The 16,519-nt window shown below is 46.1% G+C and overlaps 1 protein-coding gene and 1 long non-coding RNA gene across 5 annotated transcripts in view; one reads left to right on the top strand and one right to left on the bottom strand.

Moving 5' to 3' along the window:
* Positions 1-16,519, top strand: part of LOC135370018 (homeobox protein cut-like) — a 340,306-nt gene that overhangs the window by 136,117 nt on the left and 187,670 nt on the right. The window contains exon 1 of one of the 4 annotated variants that reach the window (XM_064603687.1): positions 4,629-5,091. The exons of the other annotated variants lie outside the window; for them this stretch is intronic. The gene's annotated coding sequence lies outside the window, so the exon portion shown is untranslated. Of the gene's footprint in view, positions 1-4,628; positions 5,092-16,519 lie in introns of those variants that run through there. 4 annotated transcript variants of the gene reach the window in all.
* Positions 8,043-16,519, bottom strand: part of LOC135370021 (uncharacterized) — a 99,283-nt gene continuing 90,806 nt past the window's right edge. The window contains exon 3 of the long non-coding RNA XR_010415185.1: positions 8,043-8,531. This is a non-coding gene — a long non-coding RNA (uncharacterized LOC135370021). The remainder of the gene's footprint in view (positions 8,532-16,519) is intronic.

Here is a 16,519-nt window from a genome sequence, read left to right as displayed (position 1 = left end):
GTAAATAACGTTTATTTCCGTTTAGTTTCACGAAATAACTCCCTGAAACTGACGTAGCTGGCGAATTGTTAGGAGAGAAGCGTTACTGGGCCTCGGGAAAAAATGTTTAACTCTGCCGCGATTTCTTACTTCCTCATAGGGTATGGCCTAAGCTTCCATCTTCAATCGGGCTATTTTGTTAAATACGTATCGCCTAGGTGTGTATTCGCGATGCACACTGATTTAATGTGTGGAATTAAGTATTCGCAACCATAAGTTATTTGCTGTTCGATAAGTCATCCCCATATCATCGTCATCGTGTATCTCTTTCTCGCTATGTTGGATAGTACATGACTTAACGGCAGGGAATGACCTGGTAGATACCCCATCTGGTGAACTCAAGTCTGCGATGTCAAGGTCCTAAGAGGGGCGGTGTTGTCTCAGGTTTTTCTTGGCAGATAAAGGCGCATTTTCCCCTGAAGCAAGCCCAGGAGTCATCCCGCATCTGTTGACGTCTGTACGCCACCGATAGACAGAATGAAGCACGAAATCCTCACTCTTAAAAATATTATCTACTACGTGTAGCTTAGTTGTCCGCCATGCACAACATGGTAGTTATTTGTTATCTGCCGTTAGCTCTGGGCTATTCTTTCTGTGTTGTGCAAGAAGACGGTCCGTGCCCCTGTTCTCCACGGAAGGAAGACGTTGCCCTGGCAATGTGTTCCTCCGGTATCGAAATCGAAGGAGTACGGAGATGACACCCTGTATAATGATGACGAGGGTGACTTCAATCAGACGAAAGAAGGGGGGGAAGAATCAGCGCAAAAGGGGGGAGGAAAGTAGGCGGTGTTGGCGCCGTCATCGGCTGAATCGGCCGCCATCGACGACGGAAGGTGGCCCGAAGGCGGGGCCCGGGAACAACCTCCTTCGGCGCTCGTCGAACACCGATCGCGCTGGCGTATTCCGTCACCGACGCCTGCGCACGGCGCCGCCGCCGCCGATGAGAAGAGGGAGATAGAGGGACGATGATAAGGACAAAGAAAAGTGATACGGAGGATTCTCTCGCGCTTCTCCGAAGGTGCTAGAGGAGGGCGGAAGATTTTCCCTTTGCTGTATGTACGATTAAAAGTGTTTCATGTCTTTGAACATGGGTGGACACAGTTGGCTTCTTAATGCACCGCGAACCAACTGTGCCCGTGAACAGACGTGGATAGATTACATTTTTCGGGATAGGAGAACACCCTCTCGCAAATAAAGTGCAGCCGTCAGAAGAGGAGGGCGTGCTGTTACCAGTGTGAGTGGTAGCATATTTATTTAGTTAGTTATTTACAGTTGCTTCAAAGGTCGTCGGAGGGGCATTACGTGGCATCGAAAGAAACATCGCGGTGCAACATGTGTGTGTGTGTGGGGGGGGGGGGATATGTTTATATTTAAAAAAGGAGGGAAAGGTTAGCCTGCGCTACGGCGGATTCCCAGCAAAGGAATAAAAAAAAGGAAAGGAAAATGTAAAAAAAATGGAGAGATAACTAATTCATTAATGCATGAAGCGATCTTTGGACAACACGATTCTGAATATGATTTGGCACATAAATGGCACAAAAATAACGAAGACACAAAGGGATGTTAACAGATACAGCTACCGGTCATCTAAAAAAAGGCCCAACTATGGTAACAAGAGTTTCTCCTTTCGGTGCTGCCTACCCGTCAGTAAAAAATACCCGTAGAATTACTTTTCGAAAATAATTGAATTGTAATTACAACTATATACTCAAAAATTAATTAAATTACGGGGTAAGAATTGTAACTCAATTACAATTACAGTTGCTCTGAAAGTAATTAGCCAGCTGTAGGACTTAGTCAGTTAGCCAGCTGTAGGACTCGAACCCACATCTTCTGGATTGCTCACGCAGTCACCGTCCAAAATATTCCCATCAACCATTTATAACTGAATTTTATAATCGGCTCCTTTGCTGTCGTGACGTCATTCTCTGTTTCTGTTCTCCCAAGCAATCCAGCCAAAGATCCGAGGTAAAACTTGACGATAATCTTTTACCGTATCAGTTCTCAGTGACCCTTATCTCGGTCGCATACCCTCGTGACGTCTGCTAATGCTCGTCAACGCAAAAAACGGGCGTAAACATGGCGTCTTGTGTGTGTGTGTGTGTGTGTTCATCTCAAGAACGAGGACGCTCATCTGCACTCTAAAAACAGAACTTCACCGCATAGCACGCTCTGCGCCAACCATTGCCACGAATGATAGGGTTATCGCTTCTGATTCGAAAACAGAGGGGGGCGTACGCCTTTTTGTGGCAATTTGGATATATGAAAATTGCCACAAAAAGGCTTACGTGCCCCTCTGTCTTCCAATCACCAGCGATAACTCTACCAGCGTGCTATGCGGTGAAGCTCTATTTTCAGGGGGATAAGGTTTTCAGAGGGGGAAGGTGAGAGGGGGATAATTGACACAAAAAGGCGTACGCCCTCTCTCTCTCTCTCCGAATCAGAAGCGATAGCTCTACCATTCATTGCAGTGCACAGAACTTGACCACATACACTCTTAAAAATGAACTTCTCCGCATAGCACGCTCATAGCCAACCATCATCTCGAATGATATCGTTATCTGGTCAGATTTGCTGAAAACGGGAGGCGTACGCCTTTTTTGTGACACTTATGCTGTTCATAATTGTCACAGAAAAGGCGTACGCCTCCCGGTTTCAACAAATCAGGGCAGATAACGATATCATTCGAGATTATGGTTGGCTATGAGCGTGCTATGCGGAGAAGTTCATTTTTAAGAGTGTAGCACGGTGAAGGCCAACCACTGCACAGAATGATCAATCCCGATTTGTGGAAAGTGCAGGGCGTATGCCTTTTTTGGAACTGCATAAGTTCAACAAATCAGGAGAGAGAACGATGTGATTCGGGATGATGGTTGGCTAGGAGCCTGCTATGCGGTCAAGTTCTGTTCTAAAAGTGCAGGATTTACCGTATTTTCCGCTGTGTAACGCGCACCAGTGATGTTTCCTCCATGTTCGCAGACAGGTGCGTTCTTGATGCGCTACAGATGCCACTGTTTCGCGGAAAACTTGTACGTGTAACGCGCACCCCTGCCCTCTTCGATGCCACGTATATAGCGCTCCAGTTAAACACCGAGAAATGCCTTTAGGTTTCATATTTTTTCTCTCTTCTCAGCCGCTTTGACACGACCTCATTAAACGAACACTCGAGTGTTCTCCAAAACAACGGGCATGCCCACTGTCCGTGTCTGTGCGTGAATGTTTTGCGTTCATTCATCGAGCTGGAATTAAGACCAGACGCTTTGCATCTTCTTATACTTCATATTAACGCATTTCTCAAAATAAAATTATGACGACCACGTTATCTCATCCTATTTCACTTCACTCGTCCATCTCCAAAAGAACAACCCCCCCCCTCTCCTGTCTCTCACTCCTTCCTGTTGTCCTCTCTCCATCTGTCCACGTCTGTAGGCCGATCATAGCCACAGTTGCTTCGCGGCGCTAACACGGTATAAAAAAGAGAAAGAACATCCCTCTCACTAAAGAAAACAGCGCACGCAGGAAGAATGGAGAGCGACAAACAGCAGAAGAGCACTTCGCTCTCCCCCCCGTACAACGTCTCTCTTTTTTTCTTTTCTCTAGATACCGATATTGACGTTGTTCCCTTCCTCCTCCGGCGCACAACTTGGCGCTACCCACCCGCAACTGCGTTTAGCAGCTGATTGTCAAGGGTCATTCTACAACGGAGCTGTCGTGTGGGCAACGCTCCACATGACTTTGCGGCCATGGGTGCTTAATGCGAAGGGCGCGCAGGAAGCGACGGGGTATCATCGGATGAGCTGCGCTCCACGTAACAGTCTCTTACGTTTCGGAATGACGATAAGCGCTGTTTCTTCATTGACGTCATATTGCTCAACTTGGATCTGTGAGCTTCCTTAGTCGTATTGTTCTCTAATTGAGTGCTTCCAGTCTACTGCAACTGACTAATGTTGAACACAACTGCTTATGCGCATGCGTAGAGTGGTTTCGCATTGTATAACTTGAGTAACGATATATATAAATTTAGAATGTGAGGAGAGTAATGCGGTCGAGTGTTTCTTGCAGCGGGACTTTTTTTCTTTCTTTTTCGTTCAGTTTTCGGGCGGCGAAATGCGAGAGAGAGAGAGAGAGACAGAAAAAATCGCTCATATTTGCTCCAAGTTGTACTGTTTTCAACTCGTCGCTTTGGAACAGTCTCACGGTAGATCGCTCACAACAATAAATGATGGAGAAGTGACGATGACGTGGGATGTTTCCCCGTGATGTGGTGGTTCACGTTCACAATTGTACCTTGGTGAATTGGCGAAACAAACGGATCTGAGTGAACTTGCTATTCACTCAATGGGTATAAATGCAATTGATTTGGAACGATGGTTGAGACGGCTATGTGTAGCGAACACGAATTCACCCCGCGAAACCGTGTCCATTTTTGTTCGTCAGCAGATGCGTCGCTTCCTGAGAGACGAAGCTCCGATTCCTCTCCGTAAATTCCTCCCCCAGTTTTCTCCCCTCCGAATCTCTGCCCTCCTCCCGTTGTATCACGTGGACAGAGGGCCGTCCCGCGTCTCCGCCCGCGACCGCATGGCGGCGCTCGCGTGGCCGTTCGCACCGTCTGCCCGGGGCAACAGGTTGACGTTCGCCGACGCTCCAAACGGATCCCTTACCTTGAGAGCAATCCGTCCCGACTCGTGGACTCAACACCTATCATCGACAATCGAAAACACACGACGTCGGAGCAGAAGACAAAACTTGCATCTTGTCGTCTGTTTTGCATCGAGAGAGTGCTCATCTCTGTATTGTGACTCGAAACAAAGTTGTTGTTTTCCTCGGAAGTGCTTTTTCATCAACATGAAGCTATAATAACAACTTTGTGGGTGATGGCAGACCGCAACGGACCGCGCTGATTGTTGTCGACCTTCCATCGTGCGGTTCACGCGACTTTGTGCTGTGCGGTGGTGTCTGCACGTGAAAAAGCTTCGTACTCGAAGCAGACGGTGTCGGTTCTGCTGGAACCACGAAGAATCGCGTAGATATTCTGCTGTGCGAGGAACCCCCGTAAGTACAACGTGCTTTCTCAGTTGTTGGGACGCTCGAAAAGGGCTGACACCTAGCTAACGGGCAACCGCCACTTCTCAGGAAAAACATGGGCAATTAATTAACGAATAATGTAGTCGTCATTACAACTTGTACAGGATAATATGATTAGACGCACTCTTCCCACATACAAGTCACTGGTCTGCTTTGAGTACATAAGGTGCATTTTTGGGCGAAACCCACAGTGTGAGGGTGTCCACTCACTAAGTCAGTCTGATTCGGGGTGAACTCAGGAATCCATGAAATACCCTTTGGCACCCTGTATAGCTTCTGAAGGAGCACAAGTGTAATATGCGTGCACGCGGTATAGGTTGGCAACAAAACTTATCACTGTATACAAACACTACTTTGGAGAAGTGAACATTTACACACATGATGTTTACCCGCTTTAACCGGAATGTAATAACACGAAGTAACTCAGAACAAAGATCTTGTAACCCTAATGTCTAACTGAACTACTTTAGCGAGTTAAAAGAGAGAGGCACAGCATGGGCTGACTCACCTTCCCAATGAAATTAGAATGACCAGACGGATACCACCTCGAGGTATAGCCCTCAAACACAAATCGCAGACCGGAACATCTCTTTTCTTTCCTATATCTCAAAGGGGGTGGGATAATGCAAATGATAATGTATTTTCATGCGTCGCTGATCATGGAGCATCCTCTTGTTGAACACTTTGGATACGGAAGGAATCCTCTATCGTGCATGCCTCGGGAGCTGAGCACGGTCTTGCCTACACCGAGAAATAATGCCCCGGAGGTAACAAAAAACGCGGCACCTCTATTTTATAAAATGTGTACGGGGAGTAAACTGTAAAAAGGAAGGTCTGGAAACGTGTGTATTGTCATCAAGTGAGAACAACTACCCATATGGAGGTAGCGCACTTTCTGTACTTTTTGTACTTTCTGTGTGTAAGCGTACTGGGGTAGGCAGTTCGACTTCGTCGCAACTTACATCCCATTTTTTTTCTTTATCACATCACCATCACCCTCTACACACACAGAAAGCTCATCTTCTGTTGAACACTGGGGGATGTCTTATGTACCCGTTTTGAAGATAAAAATGTACCTTTCGAACACTCTAAAAGCAGTACTTCACCGCATAGCACGCTGTGCGCCAACTATTGCCACGAATGATAGAGTTATCGCTTCTGATTCGAAAAGAGAGGGGGCGTACGGCTGTTCGCGTGAATTATCGTGTATCCAAATTGACACAAAAAGGCGTTCGCCCCCTGTTTATTCGAATCAGGAGCGATATCATTCGTGGCAATGGTTGGGGCGGAGCGTTCCATGAGGAGAAGTTCTGTTTTTATAGTGTAAAATGGCGCCAAAAGATAATTGTTTTGTGGGTTGTAGTGTCTTCTTTCTGTCACCGGGAACTTGTTACTTATTTATTTCTCCAAGAGCCCTTAAGGGCAGGACATTACATGTGGAGAGAGGGGACAGGCTACACATAGATAACACATAATTACGTTACATACACCGGTAATAACATCAGTAATTATGTTGATGGTATATCATTTCCTTGAGCTTGAGGAGGTAGTAGGGACCGGGGGGGGGGGGGAATCTATTTATTTCGACAGGAAAAGTCAGCCAGAAAGAACGGCTTGGGACAGGAACACCAGCTTGCTCGCGTTTTAATGATTTGTTCGTAAGTATTTTTTTTTCTTCCTCTATCACATCGCATGACATATACGAGTAATTTAGTGGCACACTGATAATGCACAAATTCAAAGAACTAACGGGTGAAGCGCCCAATATATTGGAATGGGACCAGAAAAGGAAGCTATATGTGTGGAGGGTAGATGAAGTATGGATAACGGATGAGCGAAACTGATAAGGGTTAGTGGTGGTGGTGGTGATGATGGAGCTGCTTGCCGTATAGACGGCCACGCTCATGCGGGATCGCTCGTCCTGGGCTGACTTCACAGGGAAGTGTTTTAATGCTTCTGAGGAAAACCCAACGGAAAACACCCAGATAACACAGCCGGCGCTCGGGTCAGGGCTATAGTAAATATCGGACTGAGGCGAAGAATTCCAATCTATCATGGTTTATACGATGAATTATTTTTATTCCGTCTCAGCGCCGCGAAGCAACTGCGACTATGAGCGGAATATACAAACGTGGACAGAGGGCAGCAGGAAGGGGGGTCAGTATGCGTCCCGGGCCGACTTCAAGGGGAAACATGCGCCCGGAAAGTCTGCGGCAAATACCCAGGGAAAACCTGAGACGGCACAGCCAGTGGTAGGATTGGAACCCACCATGCACCTCCCAGCACTGAACCGGCTCGCCCCGTTGTTGGTCTCACAGAAGTGGGCATCATCACGACTATAGTAAAAAGAAACTGCTGGAGGATGAAGGGTTGAGATGCGTAGAGGGTGCTTGATCCCGTCGGGGAGTGCAAAGGACTAGAGGGCTAGGCTTCAATGCGACCTAGGCCATCACCAACGAGCGAACGCTTTCACCCGCTCGGCCATGGCGCTATTTCTGTTATAGGAAAATTTATTGAAGACACAGGGGACAACAGTTACTACAACTACACAGTACACGGGTAACACAGATTCTTCACGCTGTTTCTTCACGTTCTTTTGCTGAAAACTCTTATTTATTTATGATATTGTATTTATTGTAAATACGTTAAGGTCCCGCAGACACGGGAAGAACATAACGGAGGGTGTACACAACACAACTGGACATTATTTGACGCAATTTCGAAGAGTCCAAACTGCTAAAATCAAAGCACTTGAAGATGCGGAAGGAAAGCTGCTAACAGCAAGATACATCGAAAATCTCGCGAAACATCAAGTGCTCATCGAGCAAAAGAATAGTGACTATGCGGAGGGGAGCTATCTGGCATTCAATAGCAACCAAACTATATACGGGCAGCAAAAATGCTCGTGAATGGAACACTCGAACAGTGCGTTATCAGTGATAAGCGTGGTTTTATTTTATTGTGGTTTATCGTGGCCATGCTGCTGGTCTTCCAGATATGCGCAAAACAAAGACCCTTCTAACATGCCTCCCATCCACAGTGCACATCGGGTTCATTCATCCCGTACCTCACCTCCAACCGTTCACACTTCATCCCCTCTAGTCGCGTGTGGCCAACAACGGCACTACCACGTTGACATTACCCCCGTCCCCCAGCAAGTAATAAAAAAGGGAGGATTGTATGCACGGACATATTATTAATTTGGCACTCATATATAGTCGATATGTTTCACTTTGCTATTCCAATCGTACGAGGACGGCACGATGCGCTTTGCAAGGTTATGTACAACCGTGAATTTTTCTCTCGAAAAGTGAGTCGATTTTCATGAATTCCGTAACTCAGAATTTCCAGGAGATGGTGGACGTTGAGGTCGAACTAGCAGTGACAGCCAGGAACTTACTGATGCTCTAGAAAGAGAGAGAAAAAAAATACTCGGTTAAACTTATCCCTCGGAATATTAAATATCCTCTATAGTTCCTTCGAAGAATATTGTTTTTTTCTTCGTTTTCTTTCTTTTTTTTTCAGCGAACGTGGCCTTTCGAGTTCGTGAATTTGAACATTCTTCATTTTCGATTCGATAAAAAAGCCATAAAAAGAATAAGAAAAAAAGACAACGCAGTCTGCCGTTGATCCAAATCTTTTTCGTGACACATAGGCCGCATACAAATGTGCACATACTTCGGTATAAAATTTTCGCACTTCAATTAACCGAGAGTGCGATTTTGAAAGGAGGCCCCCTTACGAAACGAAGCCACGAAATTAAGGCTATAATAACGAAACAAAAGGGCTGTCTTGCATAACGAGCGGCAATGTTGTCATCATCCCTGGTGGCAGATCACAAAAGGCCCTTTCTTTGTCTCACCCAATGCCTTCAAGGTGAATTATTGTAGGTCCCTTATCAGCAAAGACATTCACCGTTGTATCAATGCTCTCAGAGAAGTCCTTGTGCCGATCCAATGAATGTCCAGTCGTCTGGATCGCTCCTATTAAGTGTCTTCCAAGGAGAACCGTCTCGTTGAAGGGATATATGCTAATGCCATTGCTACGCGGGTTTAGCAATATATGCAGATAGCTTTCTTCGGGGGTATTGACAATATGTAACGGCTTATCTACGCGGACCCTTTTATGCTCTCCATAAAACTATACTGCTAACGCTATAGCGATACTGTGCGTCTGTGACAAGGTCACAGTGTCTTTGGAATGCTGAATTCAGCGATAAATGTAGGGCTCACGATCCATAATATCAGATGGCACGCACTATACTTTAGGAAATGGAACCCTGTACCGCTGCTGCATCAAGTTTCAGGGAGATTTGCCGGTATTTAACCCATATTAGCAGCTTCCGGTAACCATGTTCTTTTCCTCACTTCCGGTGTCATCGACGCAACTTTAAGTAAATTTCGGTGACACATTTCAAACGCCCACCGACCATACGTCGCAGCTTGCCGCGTTCAACGGAGCATTAATAACGCTACCGCGCTGATTCGTTGTTATTAGCCAGAAACTTTTCTCTTATTGGGCTTTATTTATATTTTGATCAGCTTTCAGCGTCTTTCAAATTGACGCCAACACGAAACAATGAGTTCGCATAGGAGAAAGAAGCGTTCGGGTCTCCGGGTGTGTCAACTTCCTAGTCCCTCGAAAAGGCAAGCAAACGGGAAGTATCATGGGTAAAGAACCCGTAAAGATCACGTGCACGATAACCCACAGATTATACTGTATAAGAAGAACGAAATATGGGAGACATTGGTGGCAATCGAACCCGGATCTCTTGATCGACTACCGCTCAGCTCAGATGTTCTAACTGATCACGCTAACTTTCCAGCTTCCTGACATTAATGTGCACATCGGCCATCCCGTCCTCATGAGTGAGGTAGTCGCTGGAGAGCAGCACTCGCGTCCACCCCCCCCTTTTTTTTTCTGTCTGCTATATCTGGCTCACGTCTCCATATTTTTTTCTCCTACCATCATCAGGAGCACTCGCGCTTCTTGAATTGCTGGTGAAGTGTGCTAACCAGTGATTTCTCCAGAAATCTACCAAGGGGGGTACCGAGTACGAATCTATTTATTTTGACGAGAAAAGTCAGCCAGAAAGGACGACTCGCTATTCCTCGTTAAATAATTCTTTAGGGGGTATTCCTGGGGTTGTTATAGTAACACGATGTGGGGTCAGAGGTCTTATTCCACCGTCTCACCCACGATGTCACAGAGTGCTGAGGAGACCGGTATGTATATGTTTGTGGTTATATGCATTGGTAGCCTAGCTGTATTGGTCAATCTCAGAAATTTCAGGGGGTGCAGGGGAATCTATGGTGCTAACGTTTACGACAAGTGAGCAAGCCAAGGACCTCATTCGGAGAACACAGTATATTTCGCAGCTCCATACAACGAGACATCCAGTGAACGCCATGGAAAGTAACCGCAACTGTCTAGGACACGAATAGACAAAGACTCGATCCGCTAAGAAAAACGAACGGAGGCACTCTTTAACAAAACCAGACAACGACGAGTTCAACTCCGTTAACTGTCGTCCTCGCCAATGATCCGCCATTATGGGTTCGTGCACTAATCAAAGTCTAGGCACTGTGTGACTTTTCGTCAGCTTAGCTGTTTATCCATTTGTGTTACTTTCCACCGCATCTTTTGGATTGAACCCTTCCTTCCCTGTCACTCGAGAAAGGTGTCGGAGCGAAGAGGGAGAGAGCGAAAAAAAAAAGGTCAAGCAAAGGGATTCATTAGTGTGAACCTGTTGAAGCCGTTACACGGTAGTTTGGCGCAAGTGAGGCACAACAACGCTGTGCTTGGCAAGCTGTCACACCAGAGGGCGGTATTTTGGGACCAGCTCGGGGATGATTCTCTCTCGACATTGATGCCCCGTCTTTTCTTTCTGGTCACATTGACGAATTGGCTTCTGGGGCTAAATTTGTCGTCAGTCGAGAACTCGATATAGATGGGTGTTCATGTCGCGCTTTGTCGGGAGAGAACGAGTCTTCTGCTTGGCGCAGCACAATGATAACGTCACAAATAAGGACTCTAAAGGATCCAAAATGTGTCTTACAATTGTACACTCTTAAAACGGTGATGGTGATGATGGAGCTGCTTGCCGTAGTCAGCCACGCTTAGGCGGGCAACGTCACACCTATCGGAGCGGGAGGAAGATCGTGCGTCCTGGGCCGACTTCAGAGGGATCTGAGAAAGACCCAGGGAAGACACCTAGACAGCACAGCCGGCGCCCGGATTCGAACCCGGGTCACCTCCCAGTCTAGGCGTGGAATGCCATCAGGCCACGGGAGCACTTGAAACATAACTTCACCGCATAGCACGCTCCTAATCAACCGTCATCCCGAGTGACATCACTCTTTCCCTTGATTTGCTGAAAACGGGGGCGCCTCTCGTTTTCAACAAATCAAGGGAGAGAACGTTGTCATTCGGGATGACGGTTGGCTAGGAGCGTGCTATGCGGTGAAGCTCAGATTTTAGAGTGTAGGCCACGAGAGTTCTTAAAACGGAGGGGAGGGGGGTAATGATAGGATCGGCTCGCATACATGCTCCTAGCCAACCATAATCTCGAATGATATCGTTATCTGCCCTGATTAGTTGAGAACGGTAGGCGTACGCCATTTTTTGTGACACTTATGCGGTTCATAAGTGTCAGAAAAAGGCGTACGCCGTTTTCAACAAATCAGGGTGGATAACGATATCACTCGAGATGATGGTTGGCTAGGAGCGTGCTATGCAGTGAAGTTCATTTTGAAGAGTGTAGCACCGCATAGCTTCACCGCATAGCATAATCCTAGCCAACCATCATCTCGAATGATATCGTTATCTGCCCTGATTTATTGAAAACTAGTGGCGTACGCCTTTTTGTGACATTTAGGCAGTTGTGATAATTGTCACAGAAAGGCGTACGCCCCGTGCTTACTACAAATCAGGAGGAGTGATAACGGTGGTCTTCAGCGTGCTATGTGGTGAAGTGCTGTTTTAAGAGCGCGTTAATCCTGTGATGTTTCGATGGACGAAAGTTTGCGGCCACAAGTTGACGGACCATTTGAAAAAGATACAATTTGTCGTTGGAGCACCTCGTTTGCGTGGAAAAGTGCTCTAACAACAGTGTATACTTTACGTCAGCAAAGTCCTCCTCGCTCTGCTTATGACGTCACGAGAGGGCCCTCTATTTAAGGTGCGGACTTGGCAATCTTTTTTTCGCATCCAACAAACAAAGGATAGCCTAACTGGATTCGTTTTCGTAGAACGAAATTTGGATTATGTTCGAGTCTCACCCTTCCGAGTGTTTGAGTAACAGACTCGGAATCTCATTCTGCCAATAATGTGGGCCTCTCTGAGACGATTTACATATGCTCTGCTGTTGACATCCTCTGACGTCATCTGCGGAAGTCGCCGTTATACTGCTAGGCAACCTTGAAATAAGCCAATCCCAGAATGGACTAGAAACGGGCGACCCTCCTATGGCATGTATCTGTGGAGAGCAGTCACGTGGGTGCCCGATCGTATGACCATCCATCCCATGATATCAGTCAGTCGAAACGACAAGTGAAGAAACGTTTCTCCTCTTTCGATTTCAACTCTGTCATGGCGTTCTGCGACGTGTCATCCACTATCGTGTAATTCTAGATGCCTTTCATCGGCACGTCTTTTGAGATATCGCCAACGGACGTCAGTGGAGAAAGCGGTTATTGACACTGACCGTCAACGGAAGTGAAACTCCGAGGTGACGCTAAAGAGGAACTGGGGTCCAAGCCCACCGAATCTTTGGCGTAACCTTGGGGTGGACAGACGAGCCTCTTTCCGCTAACTTTCTACTTTGGTTCATCACACTCATAGAAATGTAACCACTAAGCTAACACTCCGACATTTTACACGCACTTGGTCGAAACTTTTTAACTACATGGTGAACTCCATCATCATCTCTATTCTTCTATGGTCATCATCTCTTTGTTTTCTCATCATCTCATCATCTGTTTTTACTTTCTGTGTGTAAACGTACTGGGGGTAGCCGGTTCGACTTCGTCGAAACTCACATCCCCATTTTTTTTCTTTATCACATCACCATCACCGCTAAGCCACGCGAGCTGGTCTCATAGAAATGAACTTCACCGCATAGCATGCACCTAGCAAACCGTCATCTCGAGCGATATCGTTATCTGCCCTGATTTGTTGAAAACGGGAGGCGTACACCTTTTTTGTGACACTTACGCTGTTCATAATTGTCACAAAAAAGGCGTACGCCTCCCGTTTTCAACAAATCGGGGCAGATAACGATACCATTCGAGATGATGGTTGGGAGCGTGCTATGCGGTGAAGCTCATTTTTAAGAGTGCAAGACGACGCCACTGGTGACACCGCTGGACTGCTTCCTACAGAATAGAACTACTGAACATAATTTTTTCAGCCAATTATTTATAATTGCATTTTATCGCCTCCGTGACGTCGCCGTCAGCAGGTTCCGGATTTTGTTCCGCAAAAACATTCGAGACGGAGAGCCAGCGCAAAAGTTCTCAAACTTTTGTCAATATGATGCCCGATTGCCTTTAACTCCTGTGGCGTCCGCGAAGATGTGCCACAAGCGGGATGTGTTTGTTTATCTCCGGGATGTGCCATTTAGAGTAATGAAGGAGTGCCTTATATCCCCCCCCCCCCCCCCCCCACACACACAATGTGTCCTCCAATTCGAAACGCAAGAAGGCTTCCACAGCTACCGTCACTGAAAGCGTTCTTGTGATTCGAGCGACTTCTAAGGACTACGTCACGACCGAGCAGTACCAGTAATCGAAAATTTTGCTAAGCCTATAGAGACGGCGTCGCTTCGTGCGCAACTTTAATTTCGAAGCAACGCAGCTCAAGATTTAAAGCTGTACGTTACACTGAAATTGTATTGCTCCTTTCGATCATTATATCATCTAATCCGAGACTGATCGATAATTGTCTCTAATCATACAAACTTAACTGTACGATTTTTTAAACCCCTCGGTCGTTACTTGAGGCGGTTATCTGACCAGTCGGCCCAACGAACCCCTTTCATAATAACCGTTAAACTTAGCTGGGCGGGGTCCGTCAAGTAGCCTTTATAAGGTCACGCACGTATTTACTTCGCCGTAATGTACCGCGTATATACCTATCTGTGTGTGTCCGCATGCACGTGACTTAATGACTCTGATCCCGGAAATTGATACATTCTTAGGACTGAAACTGCGTAACAGAGGAGAAGAAACGTAACACAAAATAAGCAGTTCATTGTTTTGCAACACCATCTGTGTAGGTGGATATCCGAAACATTTCTAGTTCATGGCGTCGTCTGTGTATCGTTAGCGAGATAATATTGAGCTCGATTCAGAAGCTTTTCGCGGGCACTGAACTGTGTCGGTTCTCATTTAAAGCTATAGGAAAGGTTTCCAACTTTCAGCACAAGTTTGGGACACTTGTGTCGTATAGCGTTGTTTGGTTGACCCGAATACTGGTCCTTTATTTTGAGGATATATATATATTTCACTTCCGAGGTATATAGACGTTTATTATTTTTGCTTTTCGCTAAGGTTTAGGACTCCAAAGGACATCAGATCACTTCTTATCCGCACGCAGGATATTATCGCGCGAAAAAAAGAAAAAAAAAAGCAACATAATTTGATTAATGAATTAATTGATTGATTGAGTGATTAGGGAAAAAACAAGCAAATAGAATTTGGTAAATATGGTCCTATACGAATACATGTGGCTTCGACCACATTCTTTTCTTTGTAACATTATTCCTCAAATATCCAGTTATGCAGTGTGACTTGCAGTGAAATATTTTTGAAAAGCTTTCCACGTTGATAAAATACACACCGGCCTCGGTGGCTCAGTCGGTAGTCGGACCGTTCGCCTTCTGATCCCGAGATCGCGGGTTCGATCCCGGCCGAGGACGCCAGCAACTTGGTGGCAGGGTACAAGTTGCTTCCGCGAGGGACGTTAAATACGGGGTGCCGTGTGGTGAGTCTCTTCTTCGTAATGTAACCCTCAGGTGGGCAAAAGCAATCCACAGACCGACCGCTGTGGCGTCGCTCATGATCTTAGTTGTCTCGCGACGTAAACCCCCAATTATTATTATTATGATAAAATACACATGACTTGACAGAAGAAATGCGGTTAATTATTGGACGTTTTCCTAATCCGGTCTCCCGGTCTATCTTTACCACCTTCTCGAAACTCAACGAGGTAACTTGAAGCTTCTTTGGCTGAACATGATGTACTCGTGTGTAGAGATCAGAAAAATGTAACTTAGCTATACCCGCGGTGCAACACGGCAGAATACGAAAATAACCGCATTTCCCTCACAGTTAGGTTTGTCAGCACTCTAAACAAACATAACCGTGCGCGTTACAGTCACAAACTGGACAAACATCTCAGTGTTTTCTCTGCTTTTACTTTTTTTACTTTTCTTTTTTCACTCATCGCCATTATGTTTCAAAGTTGATATCCGGGAAGCGGATGCGGGAAATGTAACACAGGGATATTCTAGACCAGTTAAGACAGAAGAAGGAGAGAGAAATAGTTAGAAACAATGAGCTTATTTCAATATTTCCAACGTCCTCTTATACGTCTCTTCATAACCATGATTGCTTTTTAGAAGTGTGTTTTGCAGGCGAGTTGCTTTTCGTCAGGCTGACAACCCTTTTTGCCATTCAACGACCCCGTTTGTCGACGCTGCCAGAGTTCTGGGAAAGAACGTTCGAATGTGTCGTCAGCCTGGCGATGAAGCTACTGTGAGCGCTCCACTTGGCGCAGCGTCCACGCAAGACGACTTACTTATAAAACGTATAATGTTCTCTAATAGGTTGTTCATCTATCGTTTTCAGTGTGTGTTTTAACGCATATTCGCAACTTTCTTCGCCGACACGTAGCCGCCTTTGGTATTTGCACATTTTTATCGTGCAAAGACGGCAGTCGCGTCAAATCAGGTGCTGAAGGGAATGAAGCATTCTGACTACCATCGAATCCCAGCAGCGCCTATATGCTGTCTGTATCTTTTTCCAGAGTTGTCCTCAGATGCTTTAAGGCAAATGTCGGCATATTTCCCCACGAAGCCGACCCAAGACGCACGATTACACCATTTGACAGCTATGTATGAACGACACCGCTACTGAAAAGGTCCATCTCTAAAGTTGTGTATACAAACTGCATAAGCGAGAGAATGCTTTCCCCGTATTTGAAGCCCAGGTTCCTTTGGACACACCCAACCCCATTTATTGTTTTAACACACCTACATAAGGATAAACTCTAGGCGCCCGAAAATTTAACGGAAAACATGCGCGGACGTTCGAGGAGAGAACACAGATGGCTTCTGTTTTTGCTCACCAGGTGGTAGAAAAGGCTCTCGTCCAACTGCTTAACATTCGAAAAA

The sequence above is a fragment of the Ornithodoros turicata genome, chromosome 10 (assembly GCF_037126465.1).
Source record: "Ornithodoros turicata isolate Travis chromosome 10, ASM3712646v1, whole genome shotgun sequence".
Lineage (NCBI taxonomy): Eukaryota > Metazoa > Arthropoda > Arachnida > Ixodida > Argasidae > Ornithodoros > Ornithodoros turicata.
The sequence above is the reverse complement of the archived record's forward strand: the minus strand, read 5'-3'. Positions and strand labels throughout refer to the sequence as shown.